The 26944-nt window shown below is 38.6% G+C and overlaps 1 pseudogene; it reads right to left on the bottom strand.

The window, feature by feature from the left end:
* The window catches only part of LOC140498702 (uncharacterized), a 90141-nt pseudogene that overhangs the window by 42135 nt on the left and 21062 nt on the right, over positions 1-26944 (bottom strand).

Raw genomic sequence — 26944 nt, 5'->3', positions numbered from 1 at the left:
TTGAAGGAATCCACCTATCACCTCCTGAAAGAGATCCAAAAAGAGAAGCTCCTAGGTACATTATAACCAAATTCCAGAGTTCCCAGGTCAAAGAGAAAATATTGCAAGCAGCTAGAAAGAAACAATTCAAGTACTGTGGAAATACAATCAGGATAACACAAGATCTAACAGCTTCTACATTGAGGGATCAAAGGGCTTGGAATATGATATTCCAGAAGTCAAAGGAACTAGGACTAAAACCAAGAATCTACTCAGCAAAACTGAGTATAATACTTCAGGGGAAAAATTGGTCTTTCAATGAAATAGAGGACTTTCAAGCATTCTTGATGAAGAGACCAGAACTGAAAAGAAAATCTGACTTTCAAACGCAAGAATCAAGAGAAGCATGAAAAGGTGAACAACAAAGAGAATTCATAAGGGACTTACTAAAGTTGAACTGTTTACATTACTACATGGAAAGACAATATATGTAACTCTTGAAAATTTTTTCAGTATCTGGATAGTTGGTGGGATTGCACACACACACACACACACACACACACACACACACACACACACACAGAGAGAGAGAGAGAGAGAGAGAGAGAGAGAGAGAGAGAGAGAAGGGTGAATTGAATTGAATAGGATGGGATCATATCTTAAAAAAATGAAATTAAGGGGTGAGAGAGATATATCGGGAGAAGAAAGGGAGAAATGGAATGGGGCAAATTATCTCTCATAAAAGACACAAGTAAAAGTCTTTCAGTGAAGGGAAAAGGGGGGAGGTGAGAGAAAAACATGGAGTTTACTCTCATCACATTCGACTAAAGGAAGGAATAAAATGCACACTCATTTTGGTATGAAAACCTATCTTACAATACAGGAAAGTGGGGGAGAAGGGGATAAGAAAGGTGGGACGGATGATGGAAGGGAGGGCAATGGGAGGAGGGAGCAATTAGATGTCAACACTCTTGGGGAGGGACAGGATCAAAAGAGAGATTAGAAGAAATGGGGGGCAGGATAGGATGGAGGGAAATATAGTTAGTCTTACACAACAAGACTATTATGGAAGTCATTTGCAAAACTACACAGATATGGCCTATATTGAATTGCTCCTTCCCAATGGGGATGGGTGGGGAGGGAGGGATGAAGGGAAGTTGGAACTCAAAGTTTTGGGAACAGCTGTTGAGTTTTGTTCTTGCATACAACTAGGACATAAGAAATACAGGTAATGGGGTATAGAAATTTATCTTGCCCTACAGGACAAAAGAGAAGATGGGGATAAGGGAAGGGAGGGATGTTAGAAGGGAGGGCAGATTGGTGATAGGGGTAATAAAAATGCTTGGCATTGTGGGGTGGGGGGAGGGGAGAAATAGGGAAAAATTTGGAACTCAAAATTTTGTGGAAATGAATGTTGAAAACTTAAATAAATAAATTTAAATACAGAAAGAAAAGACTATATGTCCTTTTCTTTCCTCCTTTGCTTCTTGCTCATGATGTTGATACTTTGTGTGTTGTGGTCTTTGGTTCTATTAGCTAGACTCTAAAGAACTTGGTACTGAACTGGCTGGTGTCAGAAAGCAAAGGCAAGTAAAATCTGTTTGTGTTTCCCAGGTTTAACCCTAGAGGTATCTTGTTAAATGTGGGGGAGGGGTGATCTGTTCATGGGAGATCTCCTCAACTGAGCTACAGCAAAGGCAAGCTCAGTGCTTAGTGATCCTGTCTGTCTTCCAGTTTCCCCTGGAGCACTTAGGCACACCTGGGTCCTAGTGTGAGGCTCCACATCCCTGGATTTCATGCTGTCTGGAACAACTCTGCTCCTCAGTCACAGTAAGGTGAATATTACTTTACCATTTTCATAGCCTCACATGGTATGAGACTGTTTGCCCTTTCTGCTGATCCCACTGATCCAGGATTTTTCTGGGGAAATATTTTATGGTTCTTTCAAGGTCAACAAGGGGAGGAGGAGAGAACATTTCCCTATCACTCTGCCATTTTGACTCCCAAAAGTTCAAGTAGGTGACTTATAGACATTTAATCTGCTGACTGAAAGTCTTCAGCAGAGCTGCTGCAGATACCTGGACCTCCTTGCGTGGCTCTCACTTGCTCAGCTGTGCTTGACTTTCCCATCCTATAGCTTTTGTGAGCCATGAGTGAGAATTAAGTGGAATAGGTGCACACCAAAGGTAGAAAGCAGCCCTGAAGAGGGCTCAGAATCCTTCATACCACAGGTACTAGTCTTGAGTGAACACACTATACACCTCACAGACTGGATAGTCTGAGGAAAGGATCAATGTGACTATGAAGGCTGGTAAGTTTCTCTCATACATATATGCACACACTCATCCTTCTCTCTAATCCCAGAAAATATAGGTCTCATGAGTCTTTGTCTGCTCTCAAATGTCTCATTTAGTCAGTGCAGAAGCTCAGTATGAAAGGTGTCTGGTCTCTCCATCTGTCTTTTCACCACTGTGCTCTGTGTGCCCACGTCAAATTTCTTCACTCATCCTGAGCCTTAGACCCCAAGGATGGTCTTTGATCTTTGAAGGAAGTTAGAGTCACACAATAACAGCACCTACAATCTTTAGAGATCTAAATTCAAAATCATCTGGGCTACATGCCTGGGGCACAGATTGGGAAGATATGGAAAGAACTGAGGAGTCCTGTGGTCTGAGGACAGCTGAAGTTTAGGATGTGGGAACCAAGCTGGGGCTAGAAGAAAATAGCTGGGGAAAAGGTTTAGTTTTCACAGTATGTGGTCACATTAATTTGCTCTATAAACAGTACTTAACTCTGACATTCAAGATTAGTCTGATGAAAGAAGCTGGGGTGAGTTGTTGGTCCCATTTCCCCAGATCTTAGTTCAGAGGTCTTCATTTGCCTCATCTGGTCTAGGTCTGTAAGGGAACTGGGTCTGGATGGAGGGATAAAGAGTTATGGCTTAATTGAAGAGTCTCAGGCCCCACTGTTACCCATTGTTTAAGATTTGAAGCTAGGAGTCATGACCTGGCTGGTCAGGGATTTATACCTCAAGGATCTTAATGTATGCCTGGAATTGGACAGGACCTTAATCTCAGACTTAATTTTAGTGCTGTCCAGATTGACAGGTTTGGGAAGGCTTGTATTACACAAGGCTTGTATTACCCCATGCCTGGGGTGTAATACTTTGGGAAAGAGTCACGTGTGTCCTACAAGTCATGTGTGGAAAATCCTAGGGATGAGGGAAGTTTCAAACTATAGGAAAGCATGCTAGATTGGGAAGGAGGTCCTGAGAAGGATAGGAGGATCTTAGGTTGGGGAAGAACTCTTCAGCTGCAAGAGAGTTCCTGGACTGAGAAAAGCAGGCTTCAATTCACTGAGGGTTGAAATTGAGATTACCCAGGACCAGACCCTAGGATTTACCTTGAGTTGGTCACATCCTGACCCTATTAGAAACTTTCAAATGGGTTTTACACTTAAAGGAGAAAGTATATCTCAGGACAGCAATAGAAAAACTGCTAAATACATCCACAAAATCTCCATGCCTTCACCTCTATTGGTGTGATATAGTACAGGGCTCAGAGGGATGATACCCCAGGGCACAAAGTGTCTGACACTCCAGAACTCAGGCTATGTAAAAGTTTGAGTATCAGAAACTGTGATAGTTCAGGTCTCAGAGTTTGAAATAACATAAAGGGTGCAATGAACCATCCCTATTCTCCCAGTCTATCCCAGTCTCTTTGGCTTCCCTTTATTCTAGACTCTTTGCATCCCCATGCATAGAACAGTGTCTCGAATATAATAAAGTGCTTAACAAATGTTCATTGCCTTCACTTACCTCCATATTCAGCCTTAGATTAAAGCATTTATTAGGTGCTTATCGTGTTCTAGGCACTATAAATTTGGTTGTCCAGAGAATTTCTTTAGTATTGTGCTTGCATAATTTCTGGATAATGGACCATGCTCTCACACTTTCCCACTCATCATGAGTGAAGCAGGTCTGTGAGCTTCCTCCCATGCTAGTTAGCATGTTTTCAGCAGTATTGCCAGAAGTTTTCAATGAAGACAAAAGATCAGACACCACACCAAAAAGATCACCAAGGTCAGCTACCACACTGAAAGCAAATTATTATTCTGAAAAGGCTACAAGCCAAGACTGAAATACAGGGAGAACTGGTGCACAACTTTTTGTTTTGCAGATGATTGTGCACTCAATGCAACCTCTGAGGCTGAAATGCAGCAAAGCATGGATAGATTCACTGCTTGCTTGTACTACATTTTGGCCTAACAGTTAGCACCAAGAAAACAGAGGTTCTCCACCAGCACTGCATCATCCATATACAGAACCATTACTTGTAACAAATGGAGAAATGTTGATTGCTGTGGATAAGTTCACTCACTATGGCAGTGTACTATCCAGGGATGTCCACATAGATGATGAGGTTGATAATACACTGCCAGAGCTAGCTCAGTGGTTGGGATGTTTCAAAGGAAAGTGTGGTAAAGAAAAGATATTAGACTGTCTATAAGGTTTACAGAGTCTTTATGGTGACCTCATTTTTGTATGTCTGTAAAACCTAGGTCTATAATTGTGAGTAAACAAATGCTTCCATTTGAATTGTTTTAGGAAAATTCTGAAGATGACCTGGCAAGATAAGGTACCAGATACTGATGTGCTCTCCAGAGTGCATCTCCAAAGGGCTGGCCACATTCTTTGAAAGCCGAATAATGTACATTTGCCTAAATGAGTATTTTATGGATAACTCACATAAAGCAAGAGCTCACATGGAAGTCAGACAAAGCAATACAAGGATGCTCTCAATGTTTCTGTGGAGAACTTTGTATAGTCAGGATCTTTTTCTGCGGTCTGCTCATTTTTCCAATATATTTCTGGACTTTTAACTCTATGCTAAAATGGGGCTCTGCTTCTAGAATAAAGGGGTCTATATTCCAAGCTTCAGGGTTTTGGTGTAACTATTTTCAGAGGTATTTCTGGGGAACCATAAGTCTTCATTATATATTTAAAACTTGAAGCCACCCATTATTAATTTAGGTGAATGAATTCCAAAATCACTTTGCACAGATAATCATTCATCTCATCTCCAGCACTTGAAAATCATCATCCTAAACCACTGTATACATTTTTATAATAGACAAGGCTTCAAATGGAAAATTTACCATTATATAACAAACATCAGTAGTATTATCACTGCTTATTTATAAACAAATATGTTTCAATTATCAAATTTCTATCACATCCCTTTAAAAGCTCAATTCATATGTTACTGAAAAACCAATTTCACTTAACCTAAATATTGTTATATTATGAATTGCATTGTTTAAAAAAAGGTGTATGGGTTAAGAAGCTATTATGGATTCTGTCTAAGAGTTTCTGTGTTAATAGAATTCTTACTGAGAAAATGAGAATCCCTAAAAAAAACAATTATATATGTATATATGTGTGTATGTGTGCATATATGTATGTATGAATGTATATAGGGGTATGATTTTTAAGCCCGTTTCATCTAAAGATGTATTAAATGTGTTAAACAGTTTATTTTGGCTATTAAGAAGGCTTCAGTTAAAATTGTTTTTGCTATTAAATCAAGCATTTGTTAAAGTATGTTTGTGAAAAGAAGCAATAATTATACAAAGGCCTTGGTTTTAGATCTTTTCTTCTCATTTTTGTTATTTAGGTTCAAGAGCATTTTGTGATGAATTGTAAAATGGTTTTAAGAAAGGGAATTTTTTTTTATGAAGATATGTTTTGTTAAATCTTTTGTATGATTTTTGGAAGACCTACCTAATTTCTATTTGTAAGCTAATTTGATGTAATAACTAGATACAGAAATGCATGTTCAAACTTACTGTGAATTATGCCTACATAGAGGTTTTATGATAGTCAAAAGATAAGGGACAAGATAAGGGAGAGGGGAATTTTATGACTCAGGAAGTTCTGTGACATTTTGAACATAAGTAGCTAATCTCATTCCCCTTTCCCCTTTCCTTTCAAAGTCCAGTCATTATTACAGAAGGACTTCTTAAGATCTAATCTGAACTCACAGAGCTACCCAGACAGGTCTGGGAAAATGCTGTCTATTTCCTTTTAAGTGATATGGAAATTGATGCTAAAGCCTAAAATTGTTAATTGATTACTGTGTATGGGCAGAGGGACAACTGCTACAACTAAAGTCTGACAGGTAATGAATGACTGAGCCCCTGGGGCTGGAAAGCCTAGGAAATGTTATGAAGGCAGCAATGAGGTCAGAAATCAGTTGGCCTCCAAACCTGACTTTTAAAGTTAACAAAAATGATTTCTAGTGATTGGCTTTTAGGACAAATTTAAAATTTTAGATGTGAGTCCTGGTAAAAAAAGTTTTTGATTAGCTAAATTTGCCATCTAATATAAAAGGTTCTGGGACAATAACAAATCGTATTCTGCTACTCAGAGAAAAATGTGACTGTTATGGGTGGAGATCTCCCTCTAGAAAAGCTGAAAGGACAATCCTGGCCTCTGGATAGGATGGAATCCTTCTGGCTCAGTTTCCTCATAGTGTTCCTCTGAAAAGGAAGATTTTCCTACTTGACTGTTCTTTAGTCTAGCTAATCGATTAAGTGGAGATGACATCTAATTGGGTCCTTATTTTTCAACTGTATGGCATGTTTCTGTAATCAAAGGAAGTAGTTTGAGATGTGAGCACAATGGAAGCATGTGGAATCTTGCTTTTTTCAATCAAATAACTGGGTGAATTGTTACTCTTGTATATGTTGTCTTGTGAAAGATAAAATCCCTGGAATGTAGCATTCTTCTTTTATGTTAATTAATGAATTCATTTGTTGTTTTTAGTTGTCAACAATCACTTCCATAACTCCTAAATTTTCTCCCTCTCCTTCTCTCCTCCTGCCCCGAGAGAGCATGCCATATTATATGGGTTCTACACATACATTCTTATTAAGCACATTGTCACATTAGATATGTTGCACAGAAGAATTAAAACGAATGAGAGAATCATGAGAAAAAAACAAATCATAACACAAGGGAAAATAGCCTGCTTTATTCTGCATTCTGATTCCATAGTTCTTTCTCTGAATGTGGATTGCATTTTGCCTCAACAATCCTTTGGGAATGTTTTAGATCCTTGCATTTCTTTGAAGGGCTAGGTCTACCAGAAACAACCCTCACACACTGGGGCTGTTAATGTGTACAGTGTTCTCCTGGTTCTGCTTATTTCACTCAGCATCAGTTCATATGACTCAGGCATTGGTGTATGCCCACTTTCCACCACACTGTTATCCAGTTTTCCCAGCAGTTTTTGTGAACAGTGAGTTCTTATCCCAGAAACTGGGGACCTTGGATTTATCAAATGGTAGAGGGCTATATTCATTGTCTTTAGCACTTAATTTATTCCACTGGTCTAAACTTCTATTTCTTAGCCAGTACAAAGCCACTTTGATGATTGCTGCTTTATAATACAATTTGAGATCTGGTAAGGATAGGTCACCTACCCTAGCATTGCTTTTCAATAATTCCCTTGATATTCTGGACCTTTTGTTCTTCCAGATGAATTTTAATATTATTTTTTCTAGCTCTAGAAAATAATTTTCTGGTAGTTTGATTGGTATGGCACTAAATGTAAACTAATTTAGGTAGAATTGTCATTTTTATTATATTAACTCAGCCTACCCATAAGCAACTGATGTTTTTCTAGTTACTTAGATCTGACTTTATTTGTGCAAAAATGATTTGTAATTGTGTTCATATGGTCCCTGGGTGTGTTTTGGCCGGTAGACTCCCAGATATTTTACAGTATCTACTGCAGTTTTAAATAGGATTTCTCTTTCTATCTCTTGCTATTAGGTTTTGTAAGTAATGTATAGAAATATAGATGATCTATGTGGGTTTATTTTGCAATCTGCAACTTTGCCAAAGTTATTATTTCAAGTAGCTTTTTACTTGATTCTCTGAGATTCTCTAAGTATATTATCATATCATATGCAAAATATGATAACAGTTTCTTCTTTGTCTATTCTAATTCCTTCAATATCTTTTTCCTCTCTTATTGAGACAGCTAACATTTCTTGTACCATATAGAATAACAGTGATGATAATGTACATTCTTGTTTCACCTCCGATCTTATTGGGAATGCATTTAGCTTATCACTGTTGCATATAATGCTTGCTGATGGCTTTAAGTAGATACTGATTATTAAATTAAGGAAAGCTCCATTTATTCCTATGCTCTCCAGTGTTTTCAATAGAAATGGGTATTGTATTTTGTCAAAAGCTTTTTCTGCATCTATTGAGATAATTGTATGGTTTCTGTTAGTTTTGTTGTTGATATGATCAGTAATGTTCATAGTTTTCTTAATATTGAATCGGCCCTGAATTCCTGGAATGAATTCTATCTTATCATAATGTATTATTCTCATTGAAAAGTTGCCGTATTCTTTTTGCTGATATTTTATTTAAATTTTTTGCATCTATATTCTTTAGAAAAATTGGTCTATAATTTACTTTCTCTGTTTTCTGTCTTCCTGGTTTGGATAGCAGAACCATATTTGTATCATAAAAAGAATTTTGTAAGACTCTTTCTTGCCAATTTTCCCAAATATTGTATATAGTACTGGGATGAATATGTTCTTAAAATGTTTGCTAGAATTCACTTGTAAATCCATCTGGCCCTGGAGATATTTTCCTAGGGAGTTCATTGATGGCTTGTTCAACTTCTTTTTTTGAGATGAGGTTATTAAATATTTAAATTCCTTTTCTGTTAATCTGTGCAAATTATATTTTTTTAAAAAATATTCATCCTAGAACATTCTTTCTGAGTGACACAGGATTAATTATATAAAGGAAAAGAGGTTTGTGAAACAAAGGTACAAATACAATGTTGAGTCATTGTTCCATAGACTTAGTCTATGTAAGGGCAAGCAAAGTAACATTTTTTCCTGTTTTTGTTTTAGTATAATCAAGAATTATAGTGCCTCTATTTCTTCTAGGATCCATGGCCATTTGGATTGTAAGGCCAAGAATCTTGAAAGGGTTCAGTGTGATGGCAAGCAAGGTGGGATCTTTTTCTGTTTTTGTTTTAGTATAGTCAGGTGCCTCTGATTGAATCTTGCTTTTATCAATCAAGTGTCTTTATTATTAAGTACAAAGACTATACGTATTTGTATTGGTAATGTGATTAAAGATCTTCCTCACCCGTTAATGAACCTGATACGATTTGTAGAAAGGCCCATGCCTTTTGTTAATGAGGCACTGGTTCTCAAGGGTTATGATGCCCCCTGGCTCTAAAAAAAGGTATAAATACCCTTAAGGTAAGTTTTACTTTAGGGCTTACTGACTGGAAATGTTTTGTTTTGCCAGAGGAGACTCTGAGAAGCCACTAAGGAGACTTCAGCTTTGAAAACCCAGAAGTTGGTGTTTCCCTCTCTAGTGACTATACATGTATGGTCAGACAGTTATCTGTTGATCTGTGATGTATGTCAGGCAGTCTGGAAGTCTGTCTGTTGATCTTTGATTCCTCTGTATTTTCTCTGAAGTTCAGGGTGTTGAATTTTCCCTGTGAACTAAGTGAATAATATATGTGCTTGATTAAAGGAGATTGTTAACCCCTCAAAAAGTTACTTTCCTTTCAGAAATGCACGTCTAGGAATTTGTGACAGCATTTCCCCCAGTGTATGTCAGGGTGCTTACTGTTATAGACTGGGATTTAAAGTTAACTGTAATAAAGATGTATCTGTATGGAATAAGGTCTTAGGATATTTCAAAGTGATGTAAGAGCATTTGGATATTAATACAATTGAATGAATTAATTACTGGGACTAAATCAGAGACATCTTCAGTTTGGAGAAAAGAATTTCAGTAAGTTTCTTAGAGAAGGGTCATACTTTTGCATTGATGGAAAAGTTAAATGTTTCTATTTTTATTTGAATTCATTCCATGACCTAAACTTAAGTTGAAATTAGTGCTTGAACTTATCATATGTGTATCACATTCTTTTAGACTGAGCATGGTTAGAAAAGGATAGAGAGGAGGGGGGCAGAGCCAAGATGGCAGAGTGAGAGCAACGACTCACCTAAGCTCTTGGACAAACTCCTTTGGATACTTCTGAAAGGAGAATCTGACCAAAGTTTGGAGGTGTGGAATACAATGGGAGACAGACTGTGGCAGATTCGGAGCCCAGGACATACCGGAAGGTACATGGGAAGGATCTGTTCAACAGGGGTGAGCACCCAGTGCACAGTGCAGCCCGTCCAGCCCAGCGGAGCAGAAGGGGCCCTGGAAACCCAAGAGTGGCTGGCAGAACTGGTGGAGCAGCACCCAAGGGTGGTAGACAAGCCTGGCCAAGCCAGTGAGAGCCGCTGAGCACCAGATATTAGCGCAGCAGCTCCTGAGACTTTCATCCCAAAGATTAAACATCGGTAAGTCACCTACTTAAACTTCTGGGAGCCAGGATGGTGGAGTGATCAGTAAACGCTCTCTCTTCCCCCCTCGATGACCATGAAAGAACCATAAAATATTTCCCCCAAAAAATCCTGGATCAGCGGGAACTTCAGGGGGGCAAATAGTCTCATAACACCTGAGGCTAGGGAAAATAGCTAAGGGGGATTCCTCCTACTGTGGCGGAGGCAAACTGGAAGGACAGAGGACCCAGGGCAGAGAAAACTTGCACTAGGACCCAGGCAAGCCCCAGAGCCAGGAGAGGAGCCCCAGGAGGGGTGGGAACACGCATTAGCATCTAGGCGTGCCTCAGCACTCCAGGGGAAACAGGAAGACAGTAGGGAAGCTGGGATCACCATCCCCTGAGCTTTCCTTTGCCTCAGTTCAGCTGAGAAGATCTCCTGTGGCCAGACTACTCTTCGCCCACACTTAACAAGCTAACCCCAGGGCTGATTAGGGAAACACAAAATAAAAACCTGCTTTTAGCTTTTTTACACGTCAGCTCAGCACAAAGTTCTGTAGCTTCTGACTGAAAGATCCAGAAGCCACAATACTCAATCAACATCATTAACAAGAAAAAGCAGAAGGGTGTAAAAACCACAGAATCTTTCTATGGGGATAAGGACCAAAACACAAACACCAAAGAGGTCAGAGCTGAGACTGTACTTCCATCTGAAACTTCAAAAAGAACTATGAACTGCTCGCAAGCACAAGCAGCTGTCCTGGAACAGCTGAAGAAGGAAATAAAAGATAAACTGGCCAATGATTTTAAAATTATGAAAAAAGAATTCACTGATGAGAACATCTCTTTGAAAAGGAAAATTGAACAAATGGAAAAGGAAGTTCAAAAATTAACTGGAGAAAATAACTCCCTAAAAGGAACAGTTGGTCAAATGGAAAAGGAAACCCAAAATCTAACCGGAAAAATTGGTCAAATGGAAAAATTAACTGGAGAAAACAGCTCCTTAAAAGGAAAAATTGGACAGATGGAAAAGGAGATGCAAAAGTCAACTGAAGAAAACAATTTGATAAAGATTAAAATTGGGCAAGTAGAAACTAAAGACTCAATGAGACAGAAAGAATCAGTCAAACGCAATCTAAAGAATGAAAAGATAGAAGAAAACGGAAAATATCTAATTGGAAAAACAACTGACCTGGAAAATAGATCCTGGAGAGAAAATTTAAGAATTATTGGCCTGCCAGAAACCCATGATGGAGAAAAGAGTCTGGACAATATCTTCTAGGAAATCATCAAGGAAAACTGTCCAGAAGTGCTAGATTTGGAGGTCAAAATAGTTATTGAAAGAATCCACCTGTCCTCTCTCGAAAAGGATCCCAAGCTCAAAACCCCAAGAAACATCATTGCCAAATTCTAGAACTATCAGGTGAAGGAGAAAATACTACAGGCAGCCAGAAAGAAACAATTCAAACATCAAGGAGATACAGTCCAGATCACACCAGATCTTGCAGCTTCTACATTAAAAGATTGAAGGAATTGAAATCCAATATTCCGTAAGGCAAAGGAGTTGGGACTACCACCAAGGATCAACTACCCATCAAAGTTCAGTTTAACATTTCGGGAAAGGAGATGGTCATTCAACGAAGTAAGGGATTTCCAGAGCTTCCTGACCAGAATGCCAGAACTCAAAAGACAATTTAATCTTGAAATGCAGGTCTCAAGAGAATCATAAAAAGTTAAACAGTGGGGGGAAAACAAAACAAAACAAAAAAAAGTTGTTACTCAATTGGGGCAAACTGTTTACCTTCCTATAAGGGAAGATGATACCTGTTAATCTTGAGAATTGTGCAGCTATTATGAAATATAAAAGGGATATACATAGAGGGAATGGGTATAAAGTAAATGATGTCATGTTAAAATATGATTTAAATATGAGAAGGGATTGTAACAGGAGGTGTGAAAAGGAGGAAGCAGAAAATGGCAAATTACATCACAGGAAAAAGTACAAAATTATAGTAGAGGGAAAGAGGGGAGGGAGATGAGCATTGTTTGAGAGGTACTCTCATCTGATTTGTTTAAAAGAGGAAACAATAAACCTAAGTAGATAATCCTAGCTAGCTGTATAGGCAGTAGGAAGGGAAGGGGGAAGAAAGGGGAGGGAGGCTAAAAGAGAGGGAAGAAGCAATAAGAGTAAAGGGGAGTAAAAGGGAGGGGAAGTAAGAAGGAAAGGAAGGCTGCAAGAGGAGGTGGTGAAAAGTGAATACTATTGAGGAGGGGAAGGGAGACAGGAGAGCTAAAAGCACAAATGGTGGGAAAGAGGATGAGGGAAATACACAGATTATAATCATGACTGTGAATGTGAATGGAACGAATTCTCCCATAAAACAGAGATGGACAGCAGAACGGATTAAAAGCCATAATCCAACAATATGCTGCTTACAAGAAACACATTTGAAATGCGGGGATACACATGGGATAAAGGTAAAAGGATGGAGCAGAATATATTGTGCTTCAGCTAATGTAAGAAAGGCAGGAGTAGCAATCCTAATCTCAGACAAAGGAAAAGCAGAAATAGATCTAATCAAAAGAGATAAGGATGGATACTATATCCTGCTAAAAGGCACCATAGACAATGAAGCAATATCATTACTAAACATATATGTTCCAAGTGGTATAGCATCCAGATTCTTAGAGGAGAGGTTAGGGGTGTTGAAGGAAGAAACTGACTGCAAAACTATAATAGTGGGGGACCTCAACCTCCCCCTCTCTGAACTCGATAAATCTAACCTCAAAATAAACAAGGAAGAGGTTAAGAAGGTAAATAAATCTCTGGATAAGGTAGATATGATAGATCTTTGGAGAAAATTGAATGGAAATAGAAAGGAATATACCTTTTTCTCAGTGCTAGATGGAACATTTACAAAAATTGACCATGTACTAGGACATAAAAATCTCACAATCCAGTGCAGAAAGGCAGAGATAATCAATGCATCCTTCTCAGATCATAAAGCAATAAAAATTAAATGTAATAAAAGGCCATGGAAAGATAAACCAAAAATCAATTGGAAACTAAATAATCTAATCCTAAAGAAGGAGTGGGTTAAAGAAGAAATCATAGAAACAGTCAACAACTTCATTCAAGAGAATGGCAATAATGAGACAACCTACCAAATCTTATGGGATACTGCAAAAGCTGTTCTTAGGGGAAGTTTTATATCCTTGAATGCCTACATAAATAAAATAGAGAAAGAGGAGATCAATGACTTGGGCATGTAGCTGAAAAAGCTAGAAAAAGAACAAATTGAAAATCCCCAAGTAAATACCATATTAGAAATACTGAAAACCAAAAGAGAGATTAATAAAATTGAAATTAAGAAAACTATTGAATTAATAAATAAAGCCAATAGTTGGTTTTATGAAAAAATTAACAAAATTGATAAAGCTTTGGTCAATTTGATTAAAAAAAAAGAAAGAAGAAAATCAAATTACTAATATTAAAAATGAAAGGGGTGAACTCACCTCCAGTGAGGAGGAAATTAAAGCAATAACTAGAAATTACTTTGCCCAACTTTATGACCACAAATTCGATAATCTAAACAAGATGGATGAGCATTTTAAAAAATATAAATTGCCCAGATTAACAGAAGAGGAAGTTGAATACTTAAACAACCCCATATAAGAAAAAGGAATTGAACAAGCCACCAATTAACTCCCTAGGAAAAATCTCCAGGGCCAGATGGATTCACAAGTGAATTCTATTAAACATTTAAAGAACAGTTACTTCCAATACTACATAGACTATTTTTGAAAACTGAGGAAGAAAGAGTCCTCCCAAATTCTTTCTACGATACAAATATGGTTTTGATACCCAAACCAGGAAGAGACAAAACAGAGAAAGAAAATTATAGACCAATTTCTCTAATGAATATAGATGTAAAAATTTTAAATAAGATTTTAGTAAAACGAATACAGCATCTTATCACGAGAATAATACATTATGATCAGGTAGGATTCATACCAGGAACGCAGGGCTGGTTCAATATTAGGAAAACTAATTAGCATTATTGATCGTATCAACAACAAAACTAACAAAAACCACATGATTATCTCAATAGATGCAGAAAAAGCTTTCGACAAAATACAACACCCATTCCTATTAAAAACACTGGAGAACACAGGAATAAAGGGAACTTTTCATAAAATAATAAGCAGTATCTACCTAAAGCCTTCAGCAAGCATTATATGCAATGGATATGAGCTACGTGCATTTCCAACAAGATCAGGGGTGAAACAAGGATGTCCATTATCACCACTATTATTCAGTGTGGTACTAGAGATGTTAGCTGTAGTAATTAGACAAGATAAAGAAATTGAAGGAATAATAATGCCCAAAGAAGAAACTATGTTATCACTCTTTGCAGATGATAGTATGATATACTTAGAGAATCCCAGAGATTCAAATAAAAAACTACTTGAAATAATAAACAATTGTGGCAAAGTTGCAGGTTACAAAATAAACCCGCACAAATCTTCTGTATTCCTATATACTAATGACAAAGTCCAACAGCAAGAGATAGAAAGAGAAATCCCATTTAAAGCTAGGGTAGACACCATAAAATACTTGGGAGTTTACCTGCCAAAACAAACCCAGGGATTATATGAACACAATTACAAGACAGTTTTTGCACAAATAAAGTCAGCTTTAAGTAAGTGGAGAAACATCAGCTGCTCACGGGTAGGCCTAGCTAATATAATAAAAATGACAATTCTACCTAAATTAATTTACTTATTTAGTGCCATACCAATTAAACTATCAGATAATTACTTTCTAGAGCTGGATAAAATAATATCAAAATTCATTTGGAAGAACAAAAAGGTCCAGAATATCAAAGGGACTAATGAAAAAAAAATGTTTGGGAAGGTGGTCTAGCGCTACCAGACCTCAAATTGTACTATAGAGCAGCAATTATCAAAACCACTTGGTACTGGCTAAAAAACAGAGGGGTAGAAAAGTGGAATATACTTGGCACTCAAGACACAGTAGGCAAGGAATATAGCAATGTCCTGTTTGATAAACCCAAGGACCCCAGCTTCTGGGATAAGAACTCACTGTTCAACAAAAATTGCTGGGAAAACTGGATAACAGTGTGATGGAAACTAGGCATAGACCCATGCTTGACACCCTACACAAGAATAAAGTTCAAATGGGTACATGATTTAGGTTTAAAGATTGATACCATGAACAAACTGGAGGAGCAAGGAATAGTGTATTTATCAGATTTATGGAGAAGGGAAGAATTTTTTACTAAAGAAGAGATAGAAAGCATTATGAAATGCAAGATGAATAATTTTGATTACATTAAACTGAAAAATTTTTGCACAACTAAACCCAATGCAACCAAAATCCGGAGGGATGTAGTAAATTGGGAAAGAATGTTTACAGCTATGCTCGGGGATAAAGGCCTCATTTCTAGAATATATAGAGAGCTGACTCAAATGTATAATTATATAAGTCATTCCCCAATTGATAAATGATCAAAGAATATGAACAGGCAATTTTCAGAGGAAGAAATTAAAGATATCTATAATCATATGAAAAAATGCTCTAACCCACTATTGATTAGAGAGATGCAAATCAAAACAACTCTGAAGTACCACATCACACCTATAAGATTGGCAAACATGACAGAACAAGAAAATGATAAGTTCTGGAGAGGATGTGGGAGAGTTGGAACATTAATTCATTGTTGGTGGAGCTGTGAGCTCATCCAGCCATTCTGGAGAGCAGTTTGGAACTATGCCCAAAGGGTTACAAAAGTGTGCATACCCTTTGACCCAGCAATATCACTACTAGGTCTGTATCCCCAAGAGATCATAAAAATGGGAAAAGGTCCCACAAGTACAAAAATATTTATAGCATCACTCTCTGTAGTTGCCAAAAACTGGAAGTCAAGGGGATGCCCATCAGTTGGGGAATGGTTGAATAAGTTATGGTATATGAATGTAATGGAGTACTATTGTGCCATAAGAAATGATGAACAAGAAGACTTCAGGGAGGCCTAGAAGGACTTATATGACCTGATGCTGAGTGAAAGGAGCAGGACCAGGAGAACTTTGTGCACAGCAACGACCACAGTGTGCAAGAGTTTTTTTCTGGTAGACTTGGAGCTTCGTAATAAACCAAGAACTTATAAAAAAAAATCCCAACGATTTTCTAAGGCAAAATGCCTTCCACACTCAGAGAAAGAACTATGGAATTCATTCACAGAATGCAGGAGATCATGTTTGTGTGTGGGTGTGTTTGTGTATTATGTTTTGATTTGGTATATGATTTCTTCCATTTATTTTAGTTCATCTACATAGCACGACTATAGTGAAAATGTATTCAATAGGAAAGTACATGTAGAGCCTATGCAGAACTATATGCCATCTTGGGGAGGGAAGGGGGTAGTGGGGGGTAGGTGTAGGGGGGTTAAAAACTTAATTTTATGTTAGTGATTGTAGAACATTAAACAAACAAATAAATAAAAGAAGAAAGGATAGAGAAGCTTAGGAAAGAGATATTAATTTATTAGGGCAGTCGTAATAGTAAATTTGATTTTATATTATTTAATCAGGAACTAAAACAAGTGGAGAAATGCATGCAAGCTACTTAATGCTCACTTTCCTTAGCCGATATGAAATTATGGTCATATTGAAAACTGATTATAGGAGCTTGTTCTTTTAAAATTTTTATAGGATTGTTAACTGTTTTTTTCTGAATCTAACTCCAGGTGTAGATACCAAGAATGGCTATCTGAGCCAACATTCCAGCTACCCTCTGCAGATATGAAATGCAAAATATGAAATTCTTTTGAAAAAAAATCTTGCCTTCTTCCAAATTAACAGCAAAGGCCTTCAGACTTTAAACGAAAGGAGCAATGGTGAAGTACTCTTCTCTTATAAGGAAGAAAGAGCATCACAGCAAAGAACACTAGGTGACATCAGAAGATACAACAATGCTCCCCAGCCTTGGAGCCGGTGGAACATTGTCTTTTGGAGCCAGCAATGACCATGAGATCAACTAGTAGAAATGCCAAGCAGAAACCCACGGCCAGCAGATATAGACTCCATGTTTTAAAAAGAAGCTCAGGGGCAGGCCCAAGAAACACAGAATGATGATATCTGCACTGAAGTTCAGACAGATGCAAAATGTTTGGCTCAGTGAAAATGCAGGTGAAATTTAGTTTTATGCTGATAGCAGAAATCCAAAGAGCTTTTATGATGCCCTTATGGCTATTTATGGTGCATCAGCTATTTGCAAATCCTCAGCAGCAGCCACTTTGCTTTCTCCCTTTTCTTTTTATTTGAATTTTTTGATGTTGATACCTCCAATACAATATTGCAAACTCTGTTGACAGTTCTTCAGGCACTTTAGCAGATCTAATTCCTAAAATCTACGTAGGACTTTCACTTCATATTATAAGGGACATTATTTAGGTTATACCTATATCTCTACACTGGTGATTTTCCCTGTTTTCTTAAATTTAAGTCTGAATTTTATAATAAGAAGCTCATGATCTGAGCCACAGGCAATTCCAGATCTTGTAAAGAATTGCATAGAACTTCTCCACCTCTAGTTGTAAAGCATATAATTAATCTGGTTTTGATATCGGTCACCTGGTGATAACCATGTGTAAAGATATTTTTTGGCATGAAGGAAAAAAGTGTTTGTTATGACCAGCAAGTTATCTTGACAAAACTCTTAAGTTTCTGGGCCACGTCTCTGGGAATGCTTTCTATTCACTCTGTCAATATGTTTTGTATATCCCTAACTATTTGTATACTGTTTCTCCAGTTAGAAAGTGAGCTCCTTGAGGGTAGAGATTGTTTTTGCCCTTCTCTACATCCCTGGTACTTAGCACAGACACATATTAAGCACAAAATTAATGCTTGCTGACTGACTAATAATGCACAGACCTGACCATTTCACATTTCTGTTCAAAACTTTTCTGGGCACCTAGTATCTAAAAATACAAATCTCTTTGCCTGGCATTCAAGGTCCTCCACAGTCTAGCAACACACTCCCATTCTAGCCTTAGTTCACATGATACTCCTTTACACACACATGTAGTAATATCAGCTGTTCTCCAATCTTCATGTCATCTCTCACCTCTGTACATTTATACAGGAGATACTCCTAAACCTTGAACATCCTACCTTCAACTGCTATAACACTTATCTTTCCTTTTTCTTTTCTATTAATTAATTAATTATTTTTTGTTTTTAACGTTCACTTCCAAAAGATTTTGAATTCCAAATTTTCTCCCCATCTTCCCCTTCCCTCCATCCCAAGATGGCATGCATTCTGATTACCTCTTCTACCAATCTGACATCCTTTCTCTTATACCCTGACCTTCTATTTTCCTGTAGGTCAAGAAGCTTTCCAGTTAACTTGGAGTTTACTGAGTTCTTTCTTTCTTTTTTTCTTTTTTCTTTTTTCTTTTTTCCTTTTTCTTTTTTCTTTCTTTCTCAAAACCTTAAACCCAATTCACTCCACAGCTGATAGACTGGACCATATATAACTCCCAAACAGTTTTCTTAAAGGTCTGTCATATCTAACTCTTTTAAATCTCTCTTTACCTCCTTAGTTGTTTTCTTGTTAATTTTTCCTTGGATTTATCTGGTTCTGAGAGGGGACATTAACTTCCTCATCCCCAGTTCAGTTTTGCTGTCTATTTCTTCCTATAACTCACTTAACTTCTCCTTTAAGAATTTGGATGCATGTACTTGGTACGTATATGTTCACTGCCAACAGTACCTTGTATCAAGATGTAGTTTCCTTCCTTATCTCTTTTAATCACGTCTATTTTTACTTTTGTTTTCTCTAAGATCAGGATTGCTACCTCTGCTTTTTTTTTTTTTAACCACAACCTGAGTATAACAACATCTGTTCCAGTCCTTTACCTTTACTCTGTGTGTGTGTGTGTGTGTGTGTGTCTCTGCTTCAAGTGTGTTATAAACAACATATTGTAGGATTTGGATTTTTGATCCACTCTACTATCTATTTCTATTGTAAGGGTGAGTTCATCCCATTCTCAATTACAGTTATCATTACCACCTTTGTATTTCCCTGCATCCTATCCCTCTTCCTGTTTGTCCATTCTCCCACCCTTTCCCTCCTCAGCAGTGTTCTGTTTCTGCCTATGACCTACCCAGATAAGCCCTCCCTACTGTCAGTTGCCAGCCCACACCACACTATCCTCCCCTCCTACTTCCCTGACAGGTAAGATAGATGTCTATATTCAAGGCATTAGGTTATATATTATTACCTCTTTGAGCCAGTGCTGATGACAGCAAGGTTCGACCAATGCCCATTTCCCACTCTTCCACACTCCAGATCAGATGCAAATTTTACCAAATATTTAAAAAATAATTAATTGCAATACAACACAACATTTTAGGGGGGGTCAGAAAAGAAGGGATCCCATAAAATTCCTCTTATGACATAAATATGATCTCAATACTTAAACCAAGGAGAATCAAAAAGTATAGAAAACTACAGATAAAAATCTCAGCCTCTACAAGTATTTGAGTTTTCCCATTCAATCTGTTTACTACAGATTAGTTTACCAAATAGAAACAATTCAGGGGACAGAGTGGAAGATGGCAGGAAGTGGAGAGGAGACAGATATTGGGAACAAAAAAGTTACTGCTCCAAAAACTGGTGATATCCAAGTGGTGTAGAACTGCCATATAAGGCCAAAAGTGTACTTTTGGCAATGTTAGGCACTTCCTGGTATAGTCTTTAGATGGGACAGCCACTGTGGTTGCATCACATAGTTTCACAATCAACTCAACTTAAAAAGTAAGTCTTCACTTTTTTAGCACCCTCAGCCTTATAAGTTTTTTTCTGTGTGTAGGTACCTGTTTGCTCTAAAACTCCATAAACAAGATTTTTAGAGTTTGTTTCAGAGTTTCAGGCAGATACCACTGTCTCCAGGACCTATGACATTATTCTCCCTAGTCCACACCCAACAGATGACTACTACAAGTATTATGTGTTATGTTCAGTGTAAAGAGAGATTCCTGTATGCTGGGGGCAATCGGGGAAGGTTTCATACAGCAGGTTCTCCTTGAATAAAGAACAGAAGTGGGAAGACTAAAGAAAAAGAGGTAAAGAATTATGCCTAAGGTAGAGGGGGAAGAGAGAGAGTGTTAGCAAAGATTTAGGTGGATAGGAAAAGGCTTAGCATGCATGTGTGAGGTAGATGAAGGGGACTAATGGAGAAATCTGCCTTGCTGGATTGGGGAGTGAATTTCTGGTAGTCCTAGGAGAGAACAGTGAGGAGATAGGGCAAGACTTTGAATGCCAGGGTAGATTACACAATGCAATAAGCAGTAAGGAACCACTGAAGACTTATAAGAAAGACAGAGAGAGGATGGGGGACCCTGAGTGATTCAGATGGGTTTGGGATCCAGGGAGATAGAATTTAGAGGACTAGAATCATAAAATGTTGGACTTGGAATTTAAAGATAATGAAATCCAATCAATTTCACAAATGATAGTGAAGCCACACAGCCAGGATTTGAACCCAGGTTCTCTCACTCAAAATTCAAAGTGCTTTCTGTAATAACTAAGCTATAAAATGAGAAAGGGGAAGTAAGGAAGGAACTGATAAAACTGAGGTAAGTGAGGAGATGGAAGGAGCTGGGGGAAATGAGAGAGCAGAAGACACTTTATTCCTAAAGGGCCAGAGGAATTAAGAGAACTCTTGGATGAGGAACATGAGTTAATTGAGACACATGAGGAATCTAGGGAGTAGAGCCTGGCCTCCCTTGCCTGTAATGCTCTCCTGCTCCCATCTCATCTTCCTTTCTTAGAATCCTCATCTTCCTACAAGGCTTAATTCAGGGAGGGTCTCCTACATGAGAACTTTCCTCATTCCTGCCCCTGAAGTAAACTTGTATTTATTTTGCCTAACATTTTGTACACATCTGAACATGTTGTTTCCCTCAGTAGAGGATAAGCTTCTTGAAGGGAAAGATAATTTCATTTTTGTCTTTGTATCCTCAGTACCTGCATAGCACCTGGAACTTAATAGTTGTTCTTTGATTGAAAAATTGACTTGAGAAGCAGATGAAAATTATGTCTTAGGTGGCTGTTGGGCTTAGGGAACTGTGAAGTAAAAGACAGAGGGAATAACTTTCCTTCTCTAAATCTATGAACTTGTGAGACTAGGAACTGAGGGCACTGAGGCGATTTGAGGCAATGAGGACCAGGGGGCCTATGGCACTGTGGAGTTTCTTGAGGCTGTTGGTGCTGAAGGGATTGACAGTGTTAAGGTGGAGACTGGGTACATTCCATGAGAACATACCTATCCCTTTAGGTGGAGAAATCTTAATGTTTCTTGTGTCCTGGGTCTATTTGGCAGTCTGAAGCCTATAGTCCTCTTAGGTTTGGTTGCCTACATTGATAATTGAAGGAAATGTTGAATTTTAGTTGGAGGTAGGTGAAAATATACATGTATATTTTTCCTATCCAAGTTCATAGACCTCTTGAAATTTGTCCATTGACCTCCAAGGGTACTTAACATTAAGATTTTTGCTTTAGCTCTCACAGTACATTCAGTCTGTTGCCCTCTGGCTACTGAAGTGTAAAGGATCTAGAAACCCTGAAGAGGACAATGATCATGTGGGGAGAAAAGGGAGAACTAGGAGGAGAGGCGGGAACTGCCAGATTGGAGAGTGATAGTGTCAGGGACCAGAGGAATAGGAAGGTTCCCTACTGGGGATGGTGCAGAGGTGTAGGTTTGGATTTGCCAGGAACAAGTCTCCCTGGGGTTGACAAGAACATTTCATGTCACAGTTCAAGAGGTAAAAATGACATATAAGGAAGTTACAGGGAGGAGAGTTTCACCTATATTGCAGGCAATTTCTGCTTGTCCTCAGAGCATTGAGCTCCTTCACTTTCTCATGTCTTCCTTCTTATCTTCAGCTTCCAACCTCTCTGTTTTTTTTTCTTTTCTCTGGCACTGAAGCTCCAGCCCATCCCTATCCTCTCACCCTTCCTCTCCTTTCTGCACATTACAGATAGGGAAGATACAAGTGTACAGAGATTATAGATATTGGTCTCTGAGAACAGACCTACAGAAGAAACTGCAGCTTCTTGCCTCCATCTCAGTATCATTTTGCTTCAGAAAGATAAGGTCTTTATCCAACATTCCCTGTGTCCTTCTTAGTTTTGGAGTTCTTTCATTTATACCTTGAAAGGTCCTCATTGGCCTTGAGGGAAGAGTGTGTTTATGTTAGTTTCCAGATCCTAGTTGTAAGGAGGTGGATTCAGTGAGGGAAGGCTCACATAGTGTTGAGTCTGCACAGGTTGTTTTCTTCCCTTCCCATTTTCTTTCCTTCCTGTTACCCTACTCATTCTCTGCCAACTTTCCCAGTCCTTTCTCTTGATTTTCTCCTTTTGTCACTTTTTTCCATCCCAACGTTCCATCTGGAACCATTCTTTTGTTGTCTATAATACCCTTTGTGAAACCAGTTCTTGAAGGGTCTATTCGAACTGTGATTATAGCACCATGGTCTCTGGTGTCCTTAGCTGGAAGCCTTGTGTGGTGGTCAAATAGATGGGCCATTGTCTGACCTAAGAAGGCAGAAATGGTTAGTTCTGAATGCTGATTTTTCGGGACTTTCAAATTATTTCCTTGGAGTAGAATAAGAGTCCCTAGGGATTAGTGACAATTACCTTTAGGGTAGAAAGAAGATAAATCTCCCCTTTTCCCAGCTCATTGAAGCTATGGCTCATGAACCCAAGAAATAGATGAAATATATAGTTGCCCCCAAGCACTGGATGCTGGACAAGCTGACTGGTGTGTTTGCTCCTAGACCATCCACAGGCCCCCACAAGCTGAGAAAGATACGTATATAAGCACGTCTCGCTCGGGTAGCTTATATGATCTTTGAAGTCTCTAATAGTAATTTAAATGGGAAAATCTTTCCCATTCATTGACCTGCCTGGGTCACATGGAATCCTGAGTCACATGACTCTGAGTCACATGGAGCCTCTGGTAGGAGGAGTTTGATGAATGGGTGGAACAAGAAGAGGCGCAGCTAGAGCAGAGCTGAGAGAAAGTTGATCAAAGTCTAGTCAAAGTTAAGAAGAATTCAGGCAAGCAGGGAGCTGGCTAGAGTGAGTGAAAGCTTGTTTGTGATTTTGTTAAAGGGGGCCTGCTTGTGATTTGTGTAATGGAGCTGCTTTGTGGGAAGTCTAGCAGGGGGAAGGCTGGGAAATGGTGTTGTTCTCTGCACTGTTATTGTGTATAATTTTTGTTACTATGATGGATTGGTCTTTGAATAAATGTTTTGTTCCTCTCTTCCATGTGGAGAGTCTGTTGTATTTCAGCATTCAGAATTGTGTCAGGATGCTCATGACTACAGTAGGTGCTGTGAATATCACACTGGCGATAGAGAGGCAAGGATGATTTCACTTTTATCTTTGTATTTTCCCCAGCACCATCCTTATTGCCTAGCACATAATATAGATACTGAATAAACACTGAGCGATTAATTTCAGTATAGTCCATGTCACAGTGTCTTGGGGGATATTTTCTCACAAAGAGAAAAATTCCCCCAATTCCCTAGCATCATCAGGACTAAGGGATCCACTGAGAGACTCTGGATGTGGATGCTTTTTAGCAAGGCACTGGAGCACATGAGTCATGGAAAGTGGCCTGATCTTGAGGTCCACTTGAAGGGGCCAGAGCACAGGTTCAACATACAAATATAATCACATCTCTGACGTAAAACAACTGTGATATCTCATCTTCAGGCCTAGCCAAGCCATATCAGTCCATTACACACAGTCCAGAACATGACTATTAGACAGCTAGATCAAGGATAGTGTCAAAGATTAATACTTCCCAAAGCACTTCAGTCAGGGAACACTGAACTTTAGAATACATAATCAGGATCTGTAGTTTCTGGTCCTGAAGGGTTGGGAGGCCAGGGGTGTTGTGGAATACGGCAGAAAATAAGGAAGGCCAGGACATTGTCAGCAAAATATATTATGTAGAGTTTATTTTGAAATGGAAAAAAATCTCTGCATGTAATAAATTGTTTAGGATATACATCAAATTTATATTTTAGGGGAAGGGAATAAACATTTATATGAGGCCTACTCTGTGCCAGGAACTGTATTATACAAATGTTATCTCATTTGATCCATACCCAACAACCCTGTGAGGTAGGTAGGTGCTGCTAAAATTCTGATTTTTCAGTTGAGGAAACTGAGGCCAACAGGTTTGACTTGCACAGGGTTATACAGTTAGTAAGTGTCTGAGAGCAGATTTGAACTCAAGTCTTCCTGAATCCAGACACAGTATTCTATTCACTATGCCACCTACCTATCTCTAAAGGAAAGAAACTATGGATATCAAGATTATTTCATTGAACTTCTCCCTCTTCATGAGATATGGATAGCCAAGGTGCACAGAATACAGTTTAAGAAATGAGAACCTGTACACAGTATCAATTTGGATTTCCTTAAGATATTTGATAAAGTTTATTACAATAGCCTCATGGACAAGATAGAGAGGTCTAGGCTGGCCGATAATGAAACTCTTAATAGCAATCCTGGGGTTTAATATGGATTTTAATTAAATCACAGACTAGCATTGCATGAAATAATAAGCCTGAAGTTATCTAGAATACTTTAAGAATAATATGGGGATAAGTTCAAGGCCACAAAAGAAAGAGGGAGAATGGGATAGGAAGATGAGGAAGCAAGGATAGCAAGTGGAGGGCAGAAAGGGGAGATCTGCTACACCTCTATGCTTAGTTACCTTTCCCTTTTGACTGTCATTGCTATTGGGACTGAGTGCCTCGTTCTACCATCGTCTCTTTTTTCCTTTTCCCAGTTATCTCCCCACCTTCAGATGATCAGTGTGTGGGGTTTTTCTCTACTGCTTATTGAGAAGGAAAAAGTCAGTGCGCAGTGTTATGTTTTCCAGACCCGGGAAATAGTTTTATAATATGTTGATCATTTATAATATACATACCCAGTAAAGGTCATTAGGCATAAGCACAAAGGAAGAAACATACTGTATCCCAGACAGGGAAATGTGCAACATCTAGCTCTAGCTTGGCCTCTTCTGATTCTCTCTTGGCATGGAGAGATTGTCCCTTCTTGGTCACCTATGCAAGAATCATTTATCTCATTAGGATGCCCCCTGAGAAGATTTGGAATCCTCTTCCATTCCTCACCCCTCTACCCTAGACAAATAAGATGCTGTTCATTCTCTCACCACAAGCTCATTCTCAGATACTAAGGAAATTTCTGATGAACAATGGCCTTTATTGGTATTGCATGGCTTAGCTAATTGGGTGTCATATCCTTCCTCCATCTATAGAATAAGTAATCACAATCAATTAAGGTTCTCCCCCCAACACATCCCCCCAAGAGAATGCAACATCTCCCTTCACCAAGATATGCAAAATATCCCCTTTCTATACCCAACACAACTATATATCCTTCCTGCAGCACCCTCTGTAAAGTCTAACATCATTGTCAGCAAACAGGCTCTGGCCTATGATTGAAAAATAGCTTCTAGCATTTGGGGGAAGCTGTTGTGAGGGAACAATGGGTTCAGGGAATGACAGAACAAGGAACAGGGGGCCAGCGGTACCCAGGAGTGAGTCAAGTGATTGAGAGGCCCAAAATATGTGGCTACAGCCCTGTTCTCTCTATGTTCAGGTGGGTCTCTACATCCTCTACACCAAAGATGTTACTGCTCTCTGGGAGATGCCCCTGGAGTGTACTTTCTTTTGCTTGGAGAGGAGATTCCTATAATCATTTGGGGAATACCTAGTCCTGTGCAAGAATGGGGTGTGCAAGTCACACAGTCACGGATAGGTTTGCTGTGTTTCAGATGAGGATGAGGAGTGTAACTGGCATCTGGATACTGATATTTGACTTTTCATTATTTCATAATAAATGTAAGAGTGAAGTGATAGACAGTTGAGGCAGGGAATCCCCTGTTAGTCCAACAGGCCAGTGTGGGCAGGGATGGTAAAAGATAATATCATTCACTGCCTCCTAACTCCCAGTCATTTGACCCAATGGTATCCTCTGCAGCACCTCTGATGAATACCCTCCCAAGGATCTGTCATTTCCCCCAACTATAGCATCAAACACCATAGATACCTGAGGGCCTCTGAAGCAAATGAACATCCCCACCACTCCTTAGATTTTCATTCATCAAATATTCATAGTAAGTGAAGGGATCAGAACTGTGTATCAAGAATATTGCTCTGGAAGCTATGTGAAAGATGGATGTTAGGCCTATACTAAGGTGAAGACAGGAGGAGACAAATGTTGGGAGATAAATGAGAAACATCAGAGGTGGAAACAAGGGAAATTTGTTGTTGGCTTTGGGGGGTGTGGGAAAGGAATAGAATCAAAGACCAGATATTTTCACACACATGGACAAAGGAAGTTTAGGAGGAGACAACGATTTTGATGGGAAAATGTCAAGTTCAGCTTAAAAAATGTGGAGTGATCACTCACCAAACAATTATGTTCAGTCAACAAGTTCAAG

The sequence above is a fragment of the Notamacropus eugenii genome, chromosome 4 (assembly GCF_028372415.1).
Source record: "Notamacropus eugenii isolate mMacEug1 chromosome 4, mMacEug1.pri_v2, whole genome shotgun sequence".
Lineage (NCBI taxonomy): Eukaryota > Metazoa > Chordata > Mammalia > Diprotodontia > Macropodidae > Notamacropus > Notamacropus eugenii.
This window is presented reverse-complemented; position numbering and strand designations above follow the sequence as displayed.